The sequence below is a fragment of the Pleurodeles waltl genome, chromosome 11 (genome assembly GCF_031143425.1).
Source record: "Pleurodeles waltl isolate 20211129_DDA chromosome 11, aPleWal1.hap1.20221129, whole genome shotgun sequence".
NCBI classification, from domain to species: Eukaryota; Metazoa; Chordata; class Amphibia; order Caudata; family Salamandridae; genus Pleurodeles; species Pleurodeles waltl.
The window spans coordinates 433,619,936-433,638,571 of record NC_090450.1 but is presented as its reverse complement, the minus strand read 5'-3'; the positions used below and the strand labels follow the sequence as shown (position 1 = coordinate 433,638,571).

At 41.7% G+C, this 18,636-nt stretch overlaps 1 protein-coding gene across 4 annotated transcripts in view; it reads left to right on the top strand.

Annotated features, from left to right (window-relative positions):
* Window positions 1–18,636, top strand: part of PIK3CB (phosphatidylinositol-4,5-bisphosphate 3-kinase catalytic subunit beta) — a 1,042,661-nt gene that overhangs the window by 494,500 nt on the left and 529,525 nt on the right. The window lies entirely within an intron of this gene.

The following is an 18,636-nucleotide window of genomic DNA, read 5'->3' as shown; positions in this document are numbered from 1 at the left end:
GCCTTTACCAGTGGTTAAGTAGATTTTTCGAGCCCTGACTATAAACACAATCATGATCATGTAGCAGCTTTGTGCAATTACCCCAATGGGGTATTAATGTTGTAGGGTTCAAGACGTTGCATCTGTGTATTTGTACATGTGGGCTGAATAGGCACACTTCATAGTGTCAAGCTTGCATTTTTATATGTACTTTATTTTTCAATTTTGCAAAGACGAACAATGCTGCATAAGTCATACTGTATATTTACATCTGCACTTGTACCATATTTGATAAACATGTGTAATTTATTTTTTGATAAATCATTTTTTATTGATTTTTGCAAAAGAAAGAAAGACCATGATACAAACGTCATAACACGATGCCAACGGGCATCCAACATTGGTCGAACCTGTGATCCCAGATAGCACTTGTATTAGAGATAACATGTTATTCAGGAGCCTAGTGCGGCCTCCCATTTCCCCCATAGCCTATTATATTTATTCGGACATCCTCTAGCCTTGTATACAAGTTTTTCACTCTGCGCACACCAATCCACTCCCTGTCTCCATTTAGCCAATGATGGGGCATTCTTGGCCTTCCAGTTTGCCACTATATCCCTCTTAGCCACTAAGCACGCCACCCCGAGGAAAATTCGATCTGGTCTCCTTAGCTCAATGTCACCCATGATCCCAAGGAGGAGGGGTAGAGGCTCTCTCTCTATATTCTCCTGCAACACCTCAGAAATCTCCCCCAGGACCGCTCCCCAATAGGCTACCATGGCCGGGCAGGTCCACACCATGTGGAATAAGTCAGCTGTAAGGTTTCTGCAGCGGGGGCACTCCGCGTTGGGGCGGAGGCCCGCTCTGTGTAGTTTGTCGGGTGTGAGGTATGCTGTGTGCAAAAAGTAAGTTTGTATCAATCTGAAACGGGTGGCGATCGCCAGGGCACGCGGGCCATTAGCGCCTCACCCCATTCCATCTCTTCCATGGGGCCCACCCACCCCTCCCATCTCTGGCGAAGTACCCCCAGGGAGCCCGAGGTGCCGCAGACCAGGGTGCGATATATCTGGGAAACACCTCCCCTACCTAGGCTCCCCATCAATGCCTTGGCTTCCATGAGGCTGCATTCAGGTATGGTTTCTCCCACTCGGATGTGTACTGATCAGGCATGTCGGAGCTGGAGGTATCTGTGGAACTGTGTCTTATTTAATGAAAAGTTTTTCTGGAGATCTTCAAAGGACCGTATGTGTGACCCGTTCCAGACAACGCCTAGTGTGGAAATGCCTATGTTATCCCAGTTCCTAAACCCCTCCAGGCCCGCCACCTCCACCAATTGCCTCCCATGCCACAGTGGGGTCTGAAACATGTGTAATTTAACATGTGAGAATGAAAACATCATACATATACAAGGCAAAATGGAGTCATAAATCGAAGTAAAGGCCTTGAGTATTAATTATAGAAGGGGTAACGTGCTGTCCACTGGGCATTCTGCTACAAGGTTTACAAGCGATATAGATTATCGCGTTTAGTCTGCAGAATCATAAGTGCCATTGGCTTCTAAAGTAAAGCGATAGGCTTGGAGGAGCTGGAAAAAGTTTTTGGGCCTGGAGACTTGTGGCAGCAATGATAAGTAGATTTTGCTGGTGCTATTGCAGCATGCCATGTCTTTCAGCCAATCATCTGTGCTGCTGCCCCAGTAAAGGGCTGTTCGTTGCTTAGCCAGTAGTAATGCAATGACAGTGAAGTTTCTTAGTCCTGGACTCCGTGGTTTGACGTATCCCAGTAGTACCATCAGGGGATCAGGGTCAACTGTATGCTCTATCAAGTTTGAAAATAATTCAAAAACTGCCCCCAGAATGCATCGATAACAGTGCAATTCCAAGCTAAATGTACAAAATCAGCATAATCGGCTGCTCATTTGGGCATTGGTGGGACCTTGAGGAACCTATATTTACCCAACTTTGGTGTGGTCAGCTGTAGTGTAAATACTTGTAATAGAGCAACTTTTGCCAATGGCTGGTGGAGATCATTTTCATTTGTGTGCAACAATAACACCAGGTTTTGTCTTGTATGGAGTAACCCAAATTATGTTCCCACTGGCTCAAGTGCTAGGCATGATTGGTATAGTTAGGAGGGTAATCTACCCCTTTCCATTGTTGATATCACCAAGGTTGGGAGGGTGAGGGGGGGAGGTGAAGTCACCATGTTCTGCCAAATATGTGTATAGTTTATTCCATAGTTGCCTTGTATGTGGTGGAAAATAAAGCTGTCCATGGGTGTGGAGCCCCCTTGTGGCCATGAGTGTGGCAAATGTGTTTACTTTGCTATTCGTAAATAGATCTCCCACTATGTGCAGGTGATGAGCGGTCAGAGTACGCTGTACAAGCCTCTGCTGGGTCAGTGATAGCAATGGGTTATGGGTGAGTGCTAAGTTTGGGGGAGTATAGTAACCTGCCTCCTAGATTTTACCGGAGTTTGGACCTTGCCCAGCAGGTTGTAGAGTTCTAGTATTTCTGCCGGGTTCCGTGGGAGTCCCAAGGGCAGGGTTGAGGATAGGGCTAGTTTCTCTGCCTGGTCTTGTTCTGGTAGGGGAGCCTGGCGTCCGGATGATACCAGTAATAGGAAAAGTGACATTGCTCTATTAAATAGTATAGTTGAAAATCTGGGACACCAAAGCCGCCTCGGTCTTATGGAGACGAGGCATATTAGGAGACTTTGCAAGGTGGCGAAACAATTGTTGGGTAATGCAATAGATATGTTTAAGAATAAGTATGTGTGTGTGGGAGTGCTACTATTATTGCTTTTAAAACCCAGCTGAATTGTTTTTCTGCAAGATCGAGGATCAAGTCTATGAGCTGATAGAAATAAGTGTTTTATGGTAGGATGCTAAAGCAGGGCCATAGCAGATCTTGTCAGGTTTTTCTACTGTATTTCAAAGATTGTCAGAGTTCACCTATATCTAACAGACATTCTCTCATTCAGAGAGACTGTATTTTCATTTCCTAGGATAAAGGGTTAAACCTGATAAATCTGAGTTTAGTTAACGTCCTAGCTAGAGTTTATTATAGTGCTGTGCGCTCTGTTTTTAAACAGTTTGGTCATTGAAATACGAAACAATTGTAAGATTTATCTTTCAAATATTCTTTAAGCAGTCATATGTAACACCTTGCTCCCATAGTAAGGGTATGGGTAGCTTTAGTTGCTACAGAAGAGATTTTAGCCTCATCCCATGGAGCAATGTAAATTCCTAGTGGGGGTTCAGTTCTTACCTCTGTACTCCTCTGAATGAATCTGCTTCTACTAGTTGTAACCTGAACCAAAGCTGGGTAAAGGCCGCTTTCTGTGTAAGCTTGACATTGCATGTGGAATTCTAAATTGATTTGTGCATGTGAAGCAGAGCACAGAAGACCTAACCAAGTTCTGAATAAGTTGCACTGAATGCTTTTAAATAGGCACGAAGTCATTGTAATTATGCTTCCAAGCTAAATCTTAGTACTGGCAAAAGTTTAGCTTTTATAAGTTGTATGAATAGGGTTATAGATGCACCGTTTTTTTTTGGTTCTAAAAGTATGCGTTAATGGCAAAATCTTGTTTTCCATATCTACCAAATGTTTAACTGCACCTTGAGTAAATATCCAGGTAGATATTTGTAAGCTTTTTTTCACGCTCCAAGGTCTATGGGAAGCTGGTTGTAATATAGCTTCACAAAGCAACAACTATTGCGTTGCTGTGGTTAATTTCCAGCCTGTTTTGGAAGCACTGTTACTTTCGAATGCTTATAGTGTATTGTATATCTATGCTAGTATGGTTCCAGTTAAACTACATTGTCTGCACTCCGCCTCATGTAAAGCGTTTAAAATTGTGTTGGTGATAAATCTCCAGTTCTGTTGTAAGATAGTTGGTGTAGGAGGCTGGCCTGGTTTGTAGTGAGTACCTAAGGTACTTACACCTTATACCAGGTCCATTCATCCCCTATTAGTGAAATGTTGGCAGTGTTCTAGCAGCTTAGGCTGTCTAGAGGTAGCTGTAGCAGAGCAGCTTAGGCTGAACTAGGAGACATGCAAAGCTCCTGCAATACCACTATAGTTACACAGTTCTTATACACAATAAAAGACAATACTCAGTGTTACCAAAAATAAAGGTACTTTATTTTAGTGACACAAGGCCAAAAATATCTTAGAGGCAATACTCCTTCTGGAGGTAAGTGTTTATACATAATATATACACTAGCGTACAAACTAGGGTAAGTACATATTCCTAGAATAGTGCAAACAGTAGAAAATACAATAGAATGCAAAAGGCCTAGGGGCAACACAAACCATATACTAAGGAAGTGGAATGCGAATCACAAATTACCCCCCTAGGCAAGTGTAGTGTGTAGGGGGGCGCTGGGAGTGTAAGAGAACATCAAAGGTAAGTAAAATACCCCACCCCAGAGCCCAGGAAAGTAGGAGTAAAGTACTGCAAGTTTCCTCAGGGGACACTACAAGTCGTGATAAGGGATATTGCAAGAATCAAGCAAGACTGCATTCAACAAATGGTGGGTTCCTGGGCCAAAAGACCTGTGAAGAGGAGACCAAGTCTAGAAGATTCCAGGAAGGACAGGCTCCCCTGGCAACCCCGAAGATGGTGCAAAAGTGGATTCCCCGGTTTGAAGAAGTCAGCCAAAGAGCACCAAAGAAGATGGCTGCGGGTTCCTGCGTGGTTCAGGAGATGCCACACGTCGAGATGTTGGATGTAAGCTGTTTGCGTCGCTGGATTCGTCAAACAAGCCTTGGTTCAAGCAAAGTTCTAGTTTGTGTCAAAATAGCGCTTCCTGGAACCAGGTGGCCTCAATTCGGACAGAGGAGGCAGAGTGGGCTCCCAACACTGGAGAGAGACCACAGAAGACCAGGCAGCACCCACGGGAGTCCCAGGACACGGGGTCAAAGGAGATGCAAAGTGCGGTTGGTGTGGCACCACAAAAGAAGGTCCCACGCCTCCGGAGAACAACTCAGCGAGTTGTGCATTGCAGGATGGAGTGCTGGGGACCTGGGCTACACAGTGCACAAAGGATTCTTGGAAGAAGTGCACAGAAGCCCAAGGAGGTTTAGATGAAGCGGTGCACAGGAGTACTGTCGCAAACTGGGAAGGCAAGCTCTTACCTCCTCCTAATTTGGACAGCTGGGCCTTAGAACAGTCTGGGTCATGTTGGTCCATCACCTGTGTTCCAGGGAGCACGTTCTTCGTCAGGAGAGAGGTCCCAGAGAACCGGTCGTCGTCGCAGAAGATGCCTGCAGGAGCAGGGAAATGACTCAGTCACTCCACGGAAGATTCCGTCGGTTCTTCTGGTTCAGGGTGAAGACAGGGAGTCCTCAGAGCGTGCACACCTTGAAAACTGTTGCAAATGCTGGCTGGAGCTGAAGTTGCAGGTCACAGGAGTCGTCCTGGATACTTTGCAGTTACAGTGGTTCCTGGAGCAGTCTGCGGTTGATCTGACAGAAGCTGAAGCAGAGGATGCAAAGGATTCCTGGAGGAGTCTTGCAAGCTGAATCTGAGGAAACACCCAGAGGAGAGACCCTAAATAGCCCTGAGAGGGGGATTGGCTACCTACCCAGGTATGCACCAATCAGGAGGGGTCTCTGACGTCACCTGCTGGCACTGGTCACTCAGAGGCCTCCAGAGTGTCCCCACACCTTGGACAACAAGAGGGCTAACGCCAGGGACATACTGGTGGAGCTCTGAGCACGACCCCTGGGGTGGTGATGGACAGGGGAGTGGTCACTCCCCTTTCCTTTGTCCAGTTTTGCGCCAGAGCAGGGACTCTGGGGTCCCTGAACCGGTGTAGGCTGGCTTATGCAAGGAGGGCACCATCTGTGCCCTTCAGAGCATATCCAGAGGCTCTGGGAGGCTACCCCTCCCAAGCCTGTAACACCTATTTCCAAAGGGAGAGGGTGTAACGCCCTCCTCCCAAAGAAAATCATTTGTTCTGCCTTCCTGGGACTGAGCTGCTCAGACCCCAGAAAGGCAGAAACCTGTCTGTGAGCTGGCAGCAGCTGGGGTGGTAGTGGAAACCTCAGAGAGCTGGTTTGTCAGTACTGGGGGACCATGGTGGAGCCCCCAGGATGCATGGGATTGGCCAACCAATACCAGTCATGATCTTAGATACCTCACATGGCCATATTTGGAGTTAACATTGTGAAGCTACCAATACGTATTGACCGATATATATTGCATGCGTGTAATGGTATCCCTGCACTCCCGAAGTCTGGAGAATTGACCCTGGACAGCGTGGGGGCACCTTTGCTAGTGTGCCCTCACACTTATTAACTTTGCACCTAGCTTTCCTTAAATGAAGGTTAGACATACAAGTGACTTATAAGTTACTTAAGTGCAGTGAAAATGGCTGTGAAATAGTGTGGGCACTATTTCACTCAGTTTGCAGTGGCAGTCCTGAAGAAAGGTTTGTCTGAGCTCCTTATGGGTGGCAAAAGAAATGCTGCAGCCCAAAAGGATCTCCTGGAACCCCAATGCCCTGGGTGCCTAGGTACCATATACTAGGGCCGTATAAGGGAGGTCCAGTGTGCCAATTGGAATTGGAGTATGAAGTCACTTTACTATAGTGACTAATTTAGAAGTGGAGAGAGCATAAGCACTGAAGTTCTGGTTAGCAGAACTTCAGTGACACAGTAAAGCATACAAAAAACACACACATAGGCCACAAAGTATAAGCACCGGGGCCCTGGCTAGCAGGTTCCCAGTGAGACAGGCAAAACACACTGACACACTCACAAATAGGCCAAAAGTGGGGGTAACCATGCTAGAAGGAGTCTAGTTTCTCACAGTTGCGGAGTTGTCATAGATCATTTCCCCTTTTTAATCAAGACCTGCTTTGTCTAGCAACTTATCACTTTTAAGTTAGTCTCCTGGTATAATGAAGGCTGTGCTTTTTTTGGTGTTAACTTTGCTTGTGATGAGTTTAGATGATGAACAAGATGCTTGACTCTTTTTTTTAAATATTTATGACCAAGGATTTAAATAAATGATTACTAAAAATTGCTCAAAGTAGGTCTGTCTTTTTTTAGTTTTTTTTTATCCCCAGTATTCAAGGAGTTCCAGAAAGTCATTCTTAACTACAGCATTGATTTTAGTGGAGAAAAATGTGACTACCCCTCCTGCTGGTCTAACTTTAGATGACGTCTTGGTTGCTGGGCTATTGAAACACTGAAAGCCAAGTAGGTCAATGAGCTTCATGCTCCCTGGATAAATAATATCAACCCCAGATAAATAATTCAAAAAGTCATCCAGCATTTTAAAGGTTTCCTGGCATGCTATATCTCATGAACACTTTCTCAGGGGGTTATTTACTCTATTTTGTAATCACATTGTAGCTAGGGTTCTTGTTTAGTTGGTGAATTCCATGTTTTAAGTTCATATGCAGTATTGCAGGTAGCCACAACCAGCCCATTACATGAGTTGAATTTGGTTTATCTCTCAACTTGTAATGGCAAAGCCTCCACTCTCTCTCACCCCTCCCACCCACCACCAAAACAGGGTTATTGTTAAATCTTAATTTGTAGTCCAAGCAGACTATTCCAGTCCTGCTACTTTGATATAAAAGCATGTTGTTTTCTTAAGAAAACATGAGATCACTCAGGCTCTGAATTTACTACTGATATGTCCCAACTTGCAAAGTGATTTTTTGTGTGTTCTAAAATAGTTTTGCCTCCTCTTGGGTGGCTAATGTTAGTGTGGTGTATTTGTTTTTCAATGGGCAATGGCTCAGCAAATGTGATGCTACTGAGAGAAGTGTTTATCATGTTTAGTTGTGGAATGGGCTTTACCAGTTTCAGAATATCCCCTCTGTTTAATATATCAAAGGGTCCTTTTTAAGTACATTGTGTAGTTAAGAGGTTTGAGCTAACAATTTTGTATTGTATTGAATTTTGTATTGGATCAGGTGAATTTTGCTGAGGGGTTGCTTATCTGGGGTAATATGAATTGTAAGTAAATTGCTCACTGTGCGTTAATGTATACTCAACTAACTTTGTTGTCACGTGTTCAGTATAGAATGTTGAAGTAGGAATTGATAGGTCCCTAACGGTCATTGAATTGAGATTTTGTGTGTCTTTTTCCTCCATTTATTTCTTTTGGAATCCGAGATCTCTCGTAGTATTGCTGGTCCTTTTCAAAAGACTACATTGATTTAAAAGAATTTTGTGGGTGCATACCAGATGTTAATTGTGTGCTGATGAAGGCTATGTATAGTCCTTGTTGCTCGCCATTGTGATTGTAAGAAATAGAATTTAAACACTGAAAGACGAGCTGGTGGACTGTCTCATAGCTCTCAATAGGGAGCCGGATTGGTGAGTTGCTCGTCCCTTTAAAAGTTTTTGAAATAATGATTTTATCACCACCTCCTTCCTTATAAGCTCAATCGGTGGGGCGGGAGGGGGGGATGGCAAATGGTGTTTTTAATATTTTTATATTCCATCATGTTCTGAAGAATTGTCAGTGCTTTCAAATCAATTGGATGAGAAACTTTGTTGTTCGTATCAGTAAACTTATCCATCCTTGGATGTTTAAAACTTGTACCACAGGACAGGAAAATAGATACACGGATGGTCTGGTTGTTGATTTTGTGACTGTTTCCTGGCACAATCCAGATGCGTATTACATTTTCTTTCCTCATCCGCTATCTTCTCCATCCCCCTCCTTCTCCAACTCCATCCTCCCCATCTCCTTCTCCATCTTCTTTATCTCCTCCTCCATCACCTCCCTCGCTTCCTCCCATCTCCTCATCCATCTTCTCCTCCATCCCCATCTGACCTCTCCTCCTCCATCTTTTCTATCTCCTGCCATCTTCATCTCCTTCTCCAGCTTCCCAATCTCCTCCTTTTCCAGCTCCCTCTCCATGTTCTTGTTCTCCATCTCATCCTCCACCTCCATCTTCTCCTCGTACTCTTCCATCTTCTCCATCTCCTCCTAATCCATATTGTCCACCTTCTCCTTTATCTCCATCTTCTCCATCACCTCCCTCTCCATCTCTATCTTCATCTTCATTTCCTCCATCTCTAGCTTGTCCATCTTCATTTACTCCATCTCTATCTTGCCCATCTTCATCTTCTACTGCTCCATCTCCAATTTTGTCTCTTCTCCTCCTCCATTTCAGTCTTCTCCATTTCCTGCTCCTTCTACATTTCCTCCTCCTTTTCCATCTCCTCCCCATCTTCTCTGTCTCCTCCAGGTGCTCCTCCATCTCCTCCTTCATCTTAGTCTTCTTCATTTCCTCCTCCATCTTCATCATATCCTTCTCCTCCATGTACTTTCTTTCACTATCCCCTCTGCCATCTCCTGAGTATGGGTACTAGTTTTGTTTCAAAATCCCTCCTCCATCTGTTGTAAACCAGTTCCCTATAGCAGAAACTCCTTTTTCCAAACTTTCTAAACCACTAGTGATTTCTAATGATTTTAATTTAGGTTTCAGATCGGAAATGGTCTTTGAAAATTATAAGATTTTCTGACTCCTCAGGAATAGAAGTGCACCATTCAGCATTTTGACGACTATGCCTCTCTCTGCGAGCAAAATGTCTAAAGTTAAACAGTTTTGTAAAACCATTGATCTGACAGCCACTAATTCTGCGCTAACAAATAATAAAGCTCAAGATGGTTTGCCAACTTATCCACTACTGTTGAAAGCTTTCAAATTTTCTCATCATTAAAAACAAGTCCCTCTGATGGTTCAATTGCTCTAAAAAATGTCTCAAACCGATTGTGTTCTATCACTTATGCTATGTATGTGTCTATGTGATGGTGTCATTGTCAAAACATCTAAACTATTTACATGCTGCGTCTTAGAAAACAGCAAAGCTAAATTGCAAATTCCCTCCCAGTCAGCTGGGAATTGAAAATGAGCACCTTATCCACAAACACACAAAAACTCCTGGAATGACTGTTTCTTCTAGTAAAATATGCCATGAACCTCTAGCAATTTTGAATGTGTGTTCACAACTGCTAATTCCTACAGGTCTCTTTCTAAGTTGATTTCTTCTTCTGTTCACACATTTTTCCCTTTTGTCTTCTGTCTAATTTTAATTTTGGATAAATCTTTTTCTGTATTTATATTCTTCCTTTTAAAACATTTTTCAAATGGTCTTCCTCTCAGTGTTTACTATGGGAAATATGTGCCCTTCTTTCTTCTAACATCATGACAAATGTCTTCTCTATTGGTCTTGTTAGGTCACATTTATTTCAAATGCTTTAATAGTGTCTGTAGGTAAGTATGGTCTAAAACAATGCCAACTTCTGTTCATTTCTCATCTGTGGATGTAGATTCATGCTCTTCTGTAAAGGAACATTTGAAAGAATTATGTCCACATTAGAATAATAATTCAAAATGTTCTTGCTCTTGTACCAAGCTAAGCAAAATACTAAATGTAATTGCATATGACTAAGGTATATTGTGATGTCATCTCCTCCACAGCTGACACAGTTAAATGGGCACAGACATACTAGTTATTTGCGTCTAAAGCTTGTATGCTTTCCTAAAATAACCTTGAATAAACATTTGTGTAATCCTCTTTCATGTAATATACAAGGGAAGCTTTCATTTATTTTCTTATCTAATACAGTACAAAATGTCATGTTAGTAAATTCAATCGCAGATTTCTCTCTGTTGTAAAATATCACTATTAATAATGCTGTAGCTACTAATATTACTACTTAAAATGTAATACCCTTAATAATCTTGCACCTAGCTCTTGTTAGAAACACGTTTGTCTGTAGTCAGACCATTAAGTAAATGTAGCAAGTTAAATCAATAGTACACTGTCAGACTTCTTGTACTAAGCAGAGCTTCTCGAGTTCTCTTCTTTTCTTTTACATTTAATTCTTTCACCTTTATTTGCAGCAATTTTCGGATAGTCCTCCCTAACCCTACTCAGTCTTCTTCTAAAATGTTATCCCTACTCTTCCACTGCAGCCTAGGACATCTTTGCTTTTCTTTTTACTTATCAGTCTTTATTTCTGTTCACACTATTTCAATGTGTAAAACCTTTCAGACTTTTTATTTCTCTTAGAAATTGTTTTCAGCAGCTTTTTCATAATACTATGTTTAGTGTGGCGTCATTGAGGCTTAAACAGTTCTGATCTCAAATCTAACATTGGTAATTTAGCACTTGTTTCACATATTAACTCCCTTCAGGTGCAAAATACCTCTCACAAGGTACCTTCACTCTTTTTTTATCTTCTTAGTGCCTGTTAAACTTTTTCTTCTGTGTCCCTCACACTGTTTGATTTTGTTTCCTCAGCAATTGTTGGCGGTATGTGTTCAGCTGACACACTTGACATAATTTTTTTCCTACCATAGTTTTGTGGCCATTCATCATTGACTCGTCTTGATCCAGTACTTGTCCCTTCACTAGGATTGTCTATTTGTTCTGGTGATAACTCAACTGTTATCTCGGTTTGAGCTCTTTTTTCTTCTTCTTCACCAGTAACTTTAATGCCACTTTGGGAAATCACAGTAATTTGGACTGGTGCGACTGTGGTTCTTCACCCCTTTCCCGCCATTGTGTCTATTGTAATATTGTTCCTTGCAGTTGTACAGCTTGCGGTGGTACTGTCACCAGTTCTCTTATTTCTGTTGCAAAAAAACAATATGTCTTCAGATGGATTTAATGTCCTCTGGGTATGTGCTGCATGCACCCAGTTCGGTAGTTCGGCACACTTAACAGCAGTATTCTCAATGACAATCACTTGGAAGGAGCCTTTCCATCTCTGATCCAAGCACAACTTTCTCAAGTTTCCTTATCATGACCCAGTCACTGTGACTATGGGCATAACACTGCTCTTGATGCTTCAACCAGTTGAATAACAGAAGGCACTAGGTCAACCAATCCCCTGCAATAATCAGGTAGCATTTGCAGGTAAAGCAGGCAATCTCCTTTCACGCCCCATCAAAATTTTATGCTGTGATAATCCGATCTTCCTGTCAGGTGTACTGTGAAACCCCTTCAACACCAACAGCAAAGCATCAGGCCGTTCCAGTGAAGTGGATCAACAGGCTTTCACCAACTGGGATTTTGTGGTTCCATTCAGCTGTTCAACTATCCCAAACACTTCTGGATGATAACTACCATGTAATCTGCCCTCTTCTTGTAAAGCTGCACCCAGCACCTATGATATGACTCCAGAGAAACCGGTAAACTGAACCATAGTGTTCTCATGGAACAGTAGTTTCACTACAATGTGACTGCCATTTGTCCGTGTTGGTTAGGCTTCCACCCATCAAGAGAAAATCCACACTATTAACTAGGACATATCAAAGCCCATTACAAACAAGCATCTTGATGAAGTCCGTTTTCATTTTGTTGAAGGGACCACCTCATCTTCCTACTTGACTTAGTGTAACTGGTGTTCATCTGCTGATATGTGACATTGATGGCATAATTCTTTTGCAAGCATCATGAACCTGGGATTAAACCAATTCTGTCTGAATAATCTCACAATTGTATTTCTCCCTAGATGTATTGAGCCATGGAAATGTTGAGTCATGGGAAACAATAGACTGTGTAGCAACACTGTTTTTTTCCATTTTCTGAAACCCAAATGTCATTTGTTTTTCCCATATCCTGCTGTGATCTAACCCTGCTGTCCTGCCTCTGAAACATTTTCCTGCAATCTCTTGAGCTCTTTCCATGTATCAGCGACAGACAACATCATTGTAAAAGCATTGTCCTATTTGGATTCATTTGTAGAAGCCCTGTTAAATGTGCAGGATAGAAGTGCAAAATACTGTGCAACTTCATCAGCAAATCTGTTTCCAGTGGTGACATATCCAATGCCACTTCTGTGTGCTGCGCATTTAATCATTGCAACTTCTTTAGGTAGCTGCATTGCATCTAGCAATTTTCTTACATTTTCCACATTCTGAATTGGTGTTCCAGATAAGGTCATGAAACCCCTCTGTGACCAAAACTGTCCAAAATCATGGACCACACCAAAGCCATACTATTGCTAATATAGTCACTCTCAGTTGAAGTAATAGACTTGCAAGCTCTTGTAAAGGCACTCAGTCTACAACTTGTACTGAGGAAACACTTTGAAGCCATGAAACTTCCACAATCTCTTGAATTATGCAAACAACCTAAGATGCTCTCAAAGTACCTTCATTGCTTCTCAAGCATGAGCCATCCACAAAGATTACATATTCAGACTTAATCAAAGGTTCATCTTTATATCTGGCCTTGGCTTGGTGCTTAAGTCCGTGAAATGTAGACAGTCATGTTTTATAATCTCCCCATTAGTTTCATTTTCAGGAAAGGATAACAAAGTTGATGGATTCAATGTCTGACATCTTTTTTAGAATATTACTGTCAGTGGCAAAGATCTGCTGCTCATACTTTGTAAGTCTGCTGTTTGTCATATACTGTGTTTTTTCTTTGAGTGGGCAAGATTTCAACAGAGTGAGGGACCATAACAGGGAAAAAATGCCCCATCATTGTTTTCTCAACTCTTAATACTGACACTCACTGTGGCGACAGCTTTAATGTAGCCAGGCAGTCCATGGCTACAGAGTCAAGGGTAATTGAAAAATAAGCCATGGGTCTTCGAGAATATCCATGCATCTGAGTAAGCACAGAGAGAGAACAGCCCTCCCCTCTCACTGCAGATCAATGTGAACATCTTACTGTAATTTGGCATTCCTAGTGCTGGGGCAGGACAGAGGCTTTCTCTCAGCTCTAGGAAAGCATTCAAGCACTCATTGTCTCATGGAAGCACAGACCCATTCTTGTGTGTCAGCCTCAGTAAAGGCTTAACCACTAGGAGCAATCTGACCTCTGTGTTCTGGCTGGATTAATTTTTAGAATGGTTTCTACTTTTATGACACCTTTCTCGTTCCTTTTTCAATGATAAGTCCCAGGCATTGGAATTCTTTTTGACAATATTGCAGTTTACTCTGGGACACTTTATCCATTCTCACCAAGATGATTTAGCAAAGCAATGGCATCCTGTCTGCAAGCTTCTCGAGTACTCGATGCCACAAGTAGGTCATCAATGTATTGTACAAGAACTGATTCAAAGGCCATGTGCTGAGACTTTTCTTGAGGATCTGATTAAAAATTGACTCTCAGTATACCTTTGTGGAAATCTGCACTATGCCATTATTCTTTCTCTCTCTGAATACTAAAAAGATTAAGCACTGGCTGTCCTCAAGCTGAGAAGGCTTGGCAGAAATCCACAAAGGTAAACCATTCTGCAGTGTACAGTATTTAGAAAAGGATGGTGATAGGATTCGTACAATGGGGCAACATGGAACAACAATACTGTTAGTCTTTCGAACATCTTGATCAATCATATATTTACCATTAGGCCATTGCAAACCCATGATCGGAGAGTTTTAAGAGCTCCAATCAATTTCTTCTAGAAATCCTTTCCTCAACATGTCTTCCGTTATTGTTGTTAATCCTGCCACTGTCTTGGGGGTTCAATGATATGGTGATGTTCTTGAAAAATCTGTTTTGGGCTACACTGTAATGCAGACTGATTCCACATTTTCATTAGTCCAATGTCTTTTCCTTTAAAATGAGACACATCTGGGTGCACGGTTTCTTTTAATTCAAGGGGCAACTCTTCTGCTGTTCTCCTGGATACACTGCTACAGCTGCTTCTTGTTGGGCCTCTTTAAATTCAACATCTTCATCATGTGTTTGAAACTCAACACCATCCAGTGTACAACAATTGAGGATTTTACCTTGCACAATAAATCACTTCCTTACAGATTTACAGGGCTCTAATCATACACTACAAACTGGTGTTTTTCTTCAAATGAACCTATGTGTTTTTTACAGGAACAACTTCTGAAACTGGGTTTGTGATCTGTTTGTTTGTAACACCTAAAACCTGGATCTTCTTAACCGAGAGGGGTAGGTTTGGGAATTCTGCTGTTCTAAAAGTGGAACAAGTAGCTTTGGTGTCAATAAGAAATGACACTTGGTGGCCATTTACCTCACCTTCTACAAATGCTCTACTGTGGTCTCGCTCTTAAGACTGCACCAAGTAGGCAATCTTCCTTCCCACTGAGGCTTCGACATTAAGAATTATCAAAGCTAAGACTAACTGTCCCACACAAGGAACTGCTGAAATTGGTTCTGAGTCTAGAAAAGGTTTGGATGTGCTCTCGCCATCTGATTCACATTAAATCTGGGGTGTCCCATCTTTTGTGAGCCCATCGTAGCTTCTGGGACCTACTTCATTAGAACTTGTCTTTATTGGCACTTGCATTAGCTGAGTGGGTACATTCTGCATCTACACTTGTCTTCCTCTTTGGATTTGACTATCACTACTCATTCTATTTGGTTTCAGCCTACACTCCTTCTGCCATTGCCCAGTTTTGTTATAGAAATGACAAGGAGTTGATTTCTTCAGCATTGCAACATCTACACCGGAATTCGGATCAAAAGGAATTCCTCCACCATTACCCTGTGGAACAGTCATACCTCCTTGAATAAAAGCTTGAAACTCAACACCTTGCATTCCACCAGAATTATTTGCAAATAACTGATTCTAAATCCTTTCTGTGCCAATTTCATCTGTGCAAGCATACATTTTTCTGCAGTTTCTTCTGCTTCATTTTCTACTCATCACCACAATATTTCGCATGTTTCAGGATCTCATCTAACAGTTTTGTCTACCAGTAAATTACGCTCTGTTGTATGCGCATACCGTTCTCTGGTCTTAACCCAAGAATAAACTGTGACACAAAGAACCCAATATCACTCTTGTTGGAATGTTCCTGTCCACTGTGTTGTTTAAACACATGCAACATTGCTCATGCTAATAATCTACTAAATCTGTTGGCTCCTGTGATGCTTGTTTTATCATTACCCAATCAATGTCCTTTGCAGGAACTTCACCTCTTAGAAAGGTGATCACCTCCTCGTATTTATTAATTACAGGAGATGGTGCATTAGTACATCCATCTCTCATTGGCTGTGTGTGCGGCGGTTGTACAGCAATTTTACATTTGGCCCACAGATCACTAGGTACTGCATTATCAAAGAACATGTTCAAATCAGTCCACAGCACCTTTGAAATATGTTAAATTGTCTGTGCCACTGTACATGATTCTCTTTCAGTTTTGGAAAATTATTTGTAAATTTTGCAAGATCTCCTCTACTCCATGGTGCATGGACATGCCCTCCACCTGGTATTTCACTCATCAGAAAAGCCAAGGCTTCTTTTTTATCTGGGGGACCTGGCAGTGGCTTATATTTCTTTCAACCATATCAAATAGTTTATTTTACTTTTCTTGTTTCATTGGCCATTTGCTCTATAATTTATCACAATCGTTCCATTTATGAATGCACTGCACCAATTCAGTAAAGTGTAATTGCATTCCTGAAGAATGCATTGTCTCATTAATCGTCCAATTGTGCTCTGAAACCTTTCTGCAGTGAGACACTTTTTTTAAAGGTTGACTTCATATTATCAGACCAGTTCAGTCATTTTATCATGTGTAGCCGCTGCATGCCTAGTAATGTCTTTGCTCTAATTATCTCTTGCTCTTGGTATTGATTCACTTGTTAAAGATCTTAACATCCTCTGCTTGTTTCTTGTAGCCCTACTTTTAATCTAAGGACATTTAATGGTCGTGCCTTCTCTGTCTCCTGTGTAAAGACAAACAGATTTTCTGTGTTTCCTGACTTCTTATTTTCTGCTGCTTCTTAATACCATGGTAGATGAATCCCATCTTCAAAAAGATTATTTTTCCATTGTGCTATTAGTGCTGTAGTTCTTCTCCCTTCCTTCAATGACTGTACAGTATGTAGGGGTGTCCAAGCAAAATTTTGGGAATTAAGCAAGGTTAGGATGTACCCTGTCACAGGTGTCCCTCCTGCAGCTCTTTGAATTACATGGGACAATATTGATCAGAGCAGTTGCTGTGGGAATCTCTAATTGCTGTGCTCACTCTAGCAACAGGTGCTGTTACAGTCACAATAGAAGCAGTAACACCTGGGGGTAGCACTGTTGGAACAGTCTCACTCCTGGCAGCCACAGAATTAGATATAACAGGTCGTACAACAGGCTGTGTCACCACAGGCTGTTTTATCTGTAATGGTCTTTCAATCTGGATTGGATTTGATCAACAGGGGCGGTAGCCACTGTTGCATTAAATGTTTATCGCACCCTCACTATTTGTTACAAGAGGCCGCATAAGGTGGTGGACGTGCAGCTGAACATGAATATAAAATCTTATCTCCTAAATTGCTGTCTGTATCTGATTTCTTTCCTTCATTTTCATCTTAATTACCCTGTGCTTTATTCTTTTTAGAATTCTCAGGTTTCCAGTAGTAATTGCTGGGTACATTCTAGTTACCTCAACTATGGCTTTTCTCCACCTGTCCTTTGGCTCACCTAGCATCTGCATAATTGTGCACTGCTTTGTTTGCCCAGCTCTGATATTTCTCTTTCTCCTTTGCATGAGCTGTTTTCTACAAAACATTTAATGCTACGTACTGCATAGGTCTAGGAGGTGGGTCTGTAATATATAGCTTATTTTTCAATCTTTCAATAATTCCCAATTCAAATGTACCATATCTTAGAAAACTCAAAGGACCCTCATTGTCAGTGTTCTTGCAATACTGACCAAGCCACAAACGTGTAGAATGCTACATTAATCTCCGTATAATGGAGGGGATATCCTCTGGAAGTGCCTGCTTCCCCCTCCCCTTACTAGAATGGTCACATCTCCTCTCACAAAATTCTTAAACGTCTTAAAACATTTCATGATCTTGAATGATTAAGCAAATGGTAAACAGAACAGTTCAAATCTCCAATATTTTGATTCTATTCCATATACATCAATTCCTTAGTAAATCCATCCTCCAGTCTCAATGCAGCTCTGCACATAGACCATCCAACTACTGTGTGGGGTTTCATACCAACCAATCTCAGCGTGGCACAAAATGACACAAATACTCACTCCTCAACCTCTTTACAATAAGCACATAAACATCACCCATGAATTCAACACACATGAACAAATACTCTAGCAAAACCTCAGTAACCAAGAAAATTGTGACTCTTTACCCTATTGATTCTTCAACCGCCTTCGAACCCGCACTCCGTCAATCTTCCAGATTCTGGCTTTAGGCATTGAGACATAAGCATCTTTCTAAATCAGGGGAATTAATTACCTCTCCTCTTTCTCATAACATAAACAATCCTCTGCTACCAATTTTGCTGGAGAGGAAATCTCAGTTATCAGCATACAAGAGGAATTTACCATTCATGAGAGAGAAATCCCCTCTGTTATTTACAGGCTAATGGATCTTTGTAGTTGGCTGTGATTATTAAGGAACTGTACATCCAATTAAATTGTCATCACAATCTCAGTTCTATTTTCTATTTGTAATCAGCATATATATATTCATCAATATCAGTCTTTAATGTTGTTAATAATCAAAATAAGTAATCAATCATAAATGCATTTTTTCAAAACCATCTTTATTAGCATTTTTGTTGTTAGCATACAACAGATTGCTGGCTGACCCTAGCCGGATATGCGATACAGTATATATCAATGTGTCTGCTCACATATAAATCATAAATGCATTAAGTGTGTTCCAAAACGGAAGGCATCCCTAGTCTAGGAATGAGAATGAAAGGGTGTCT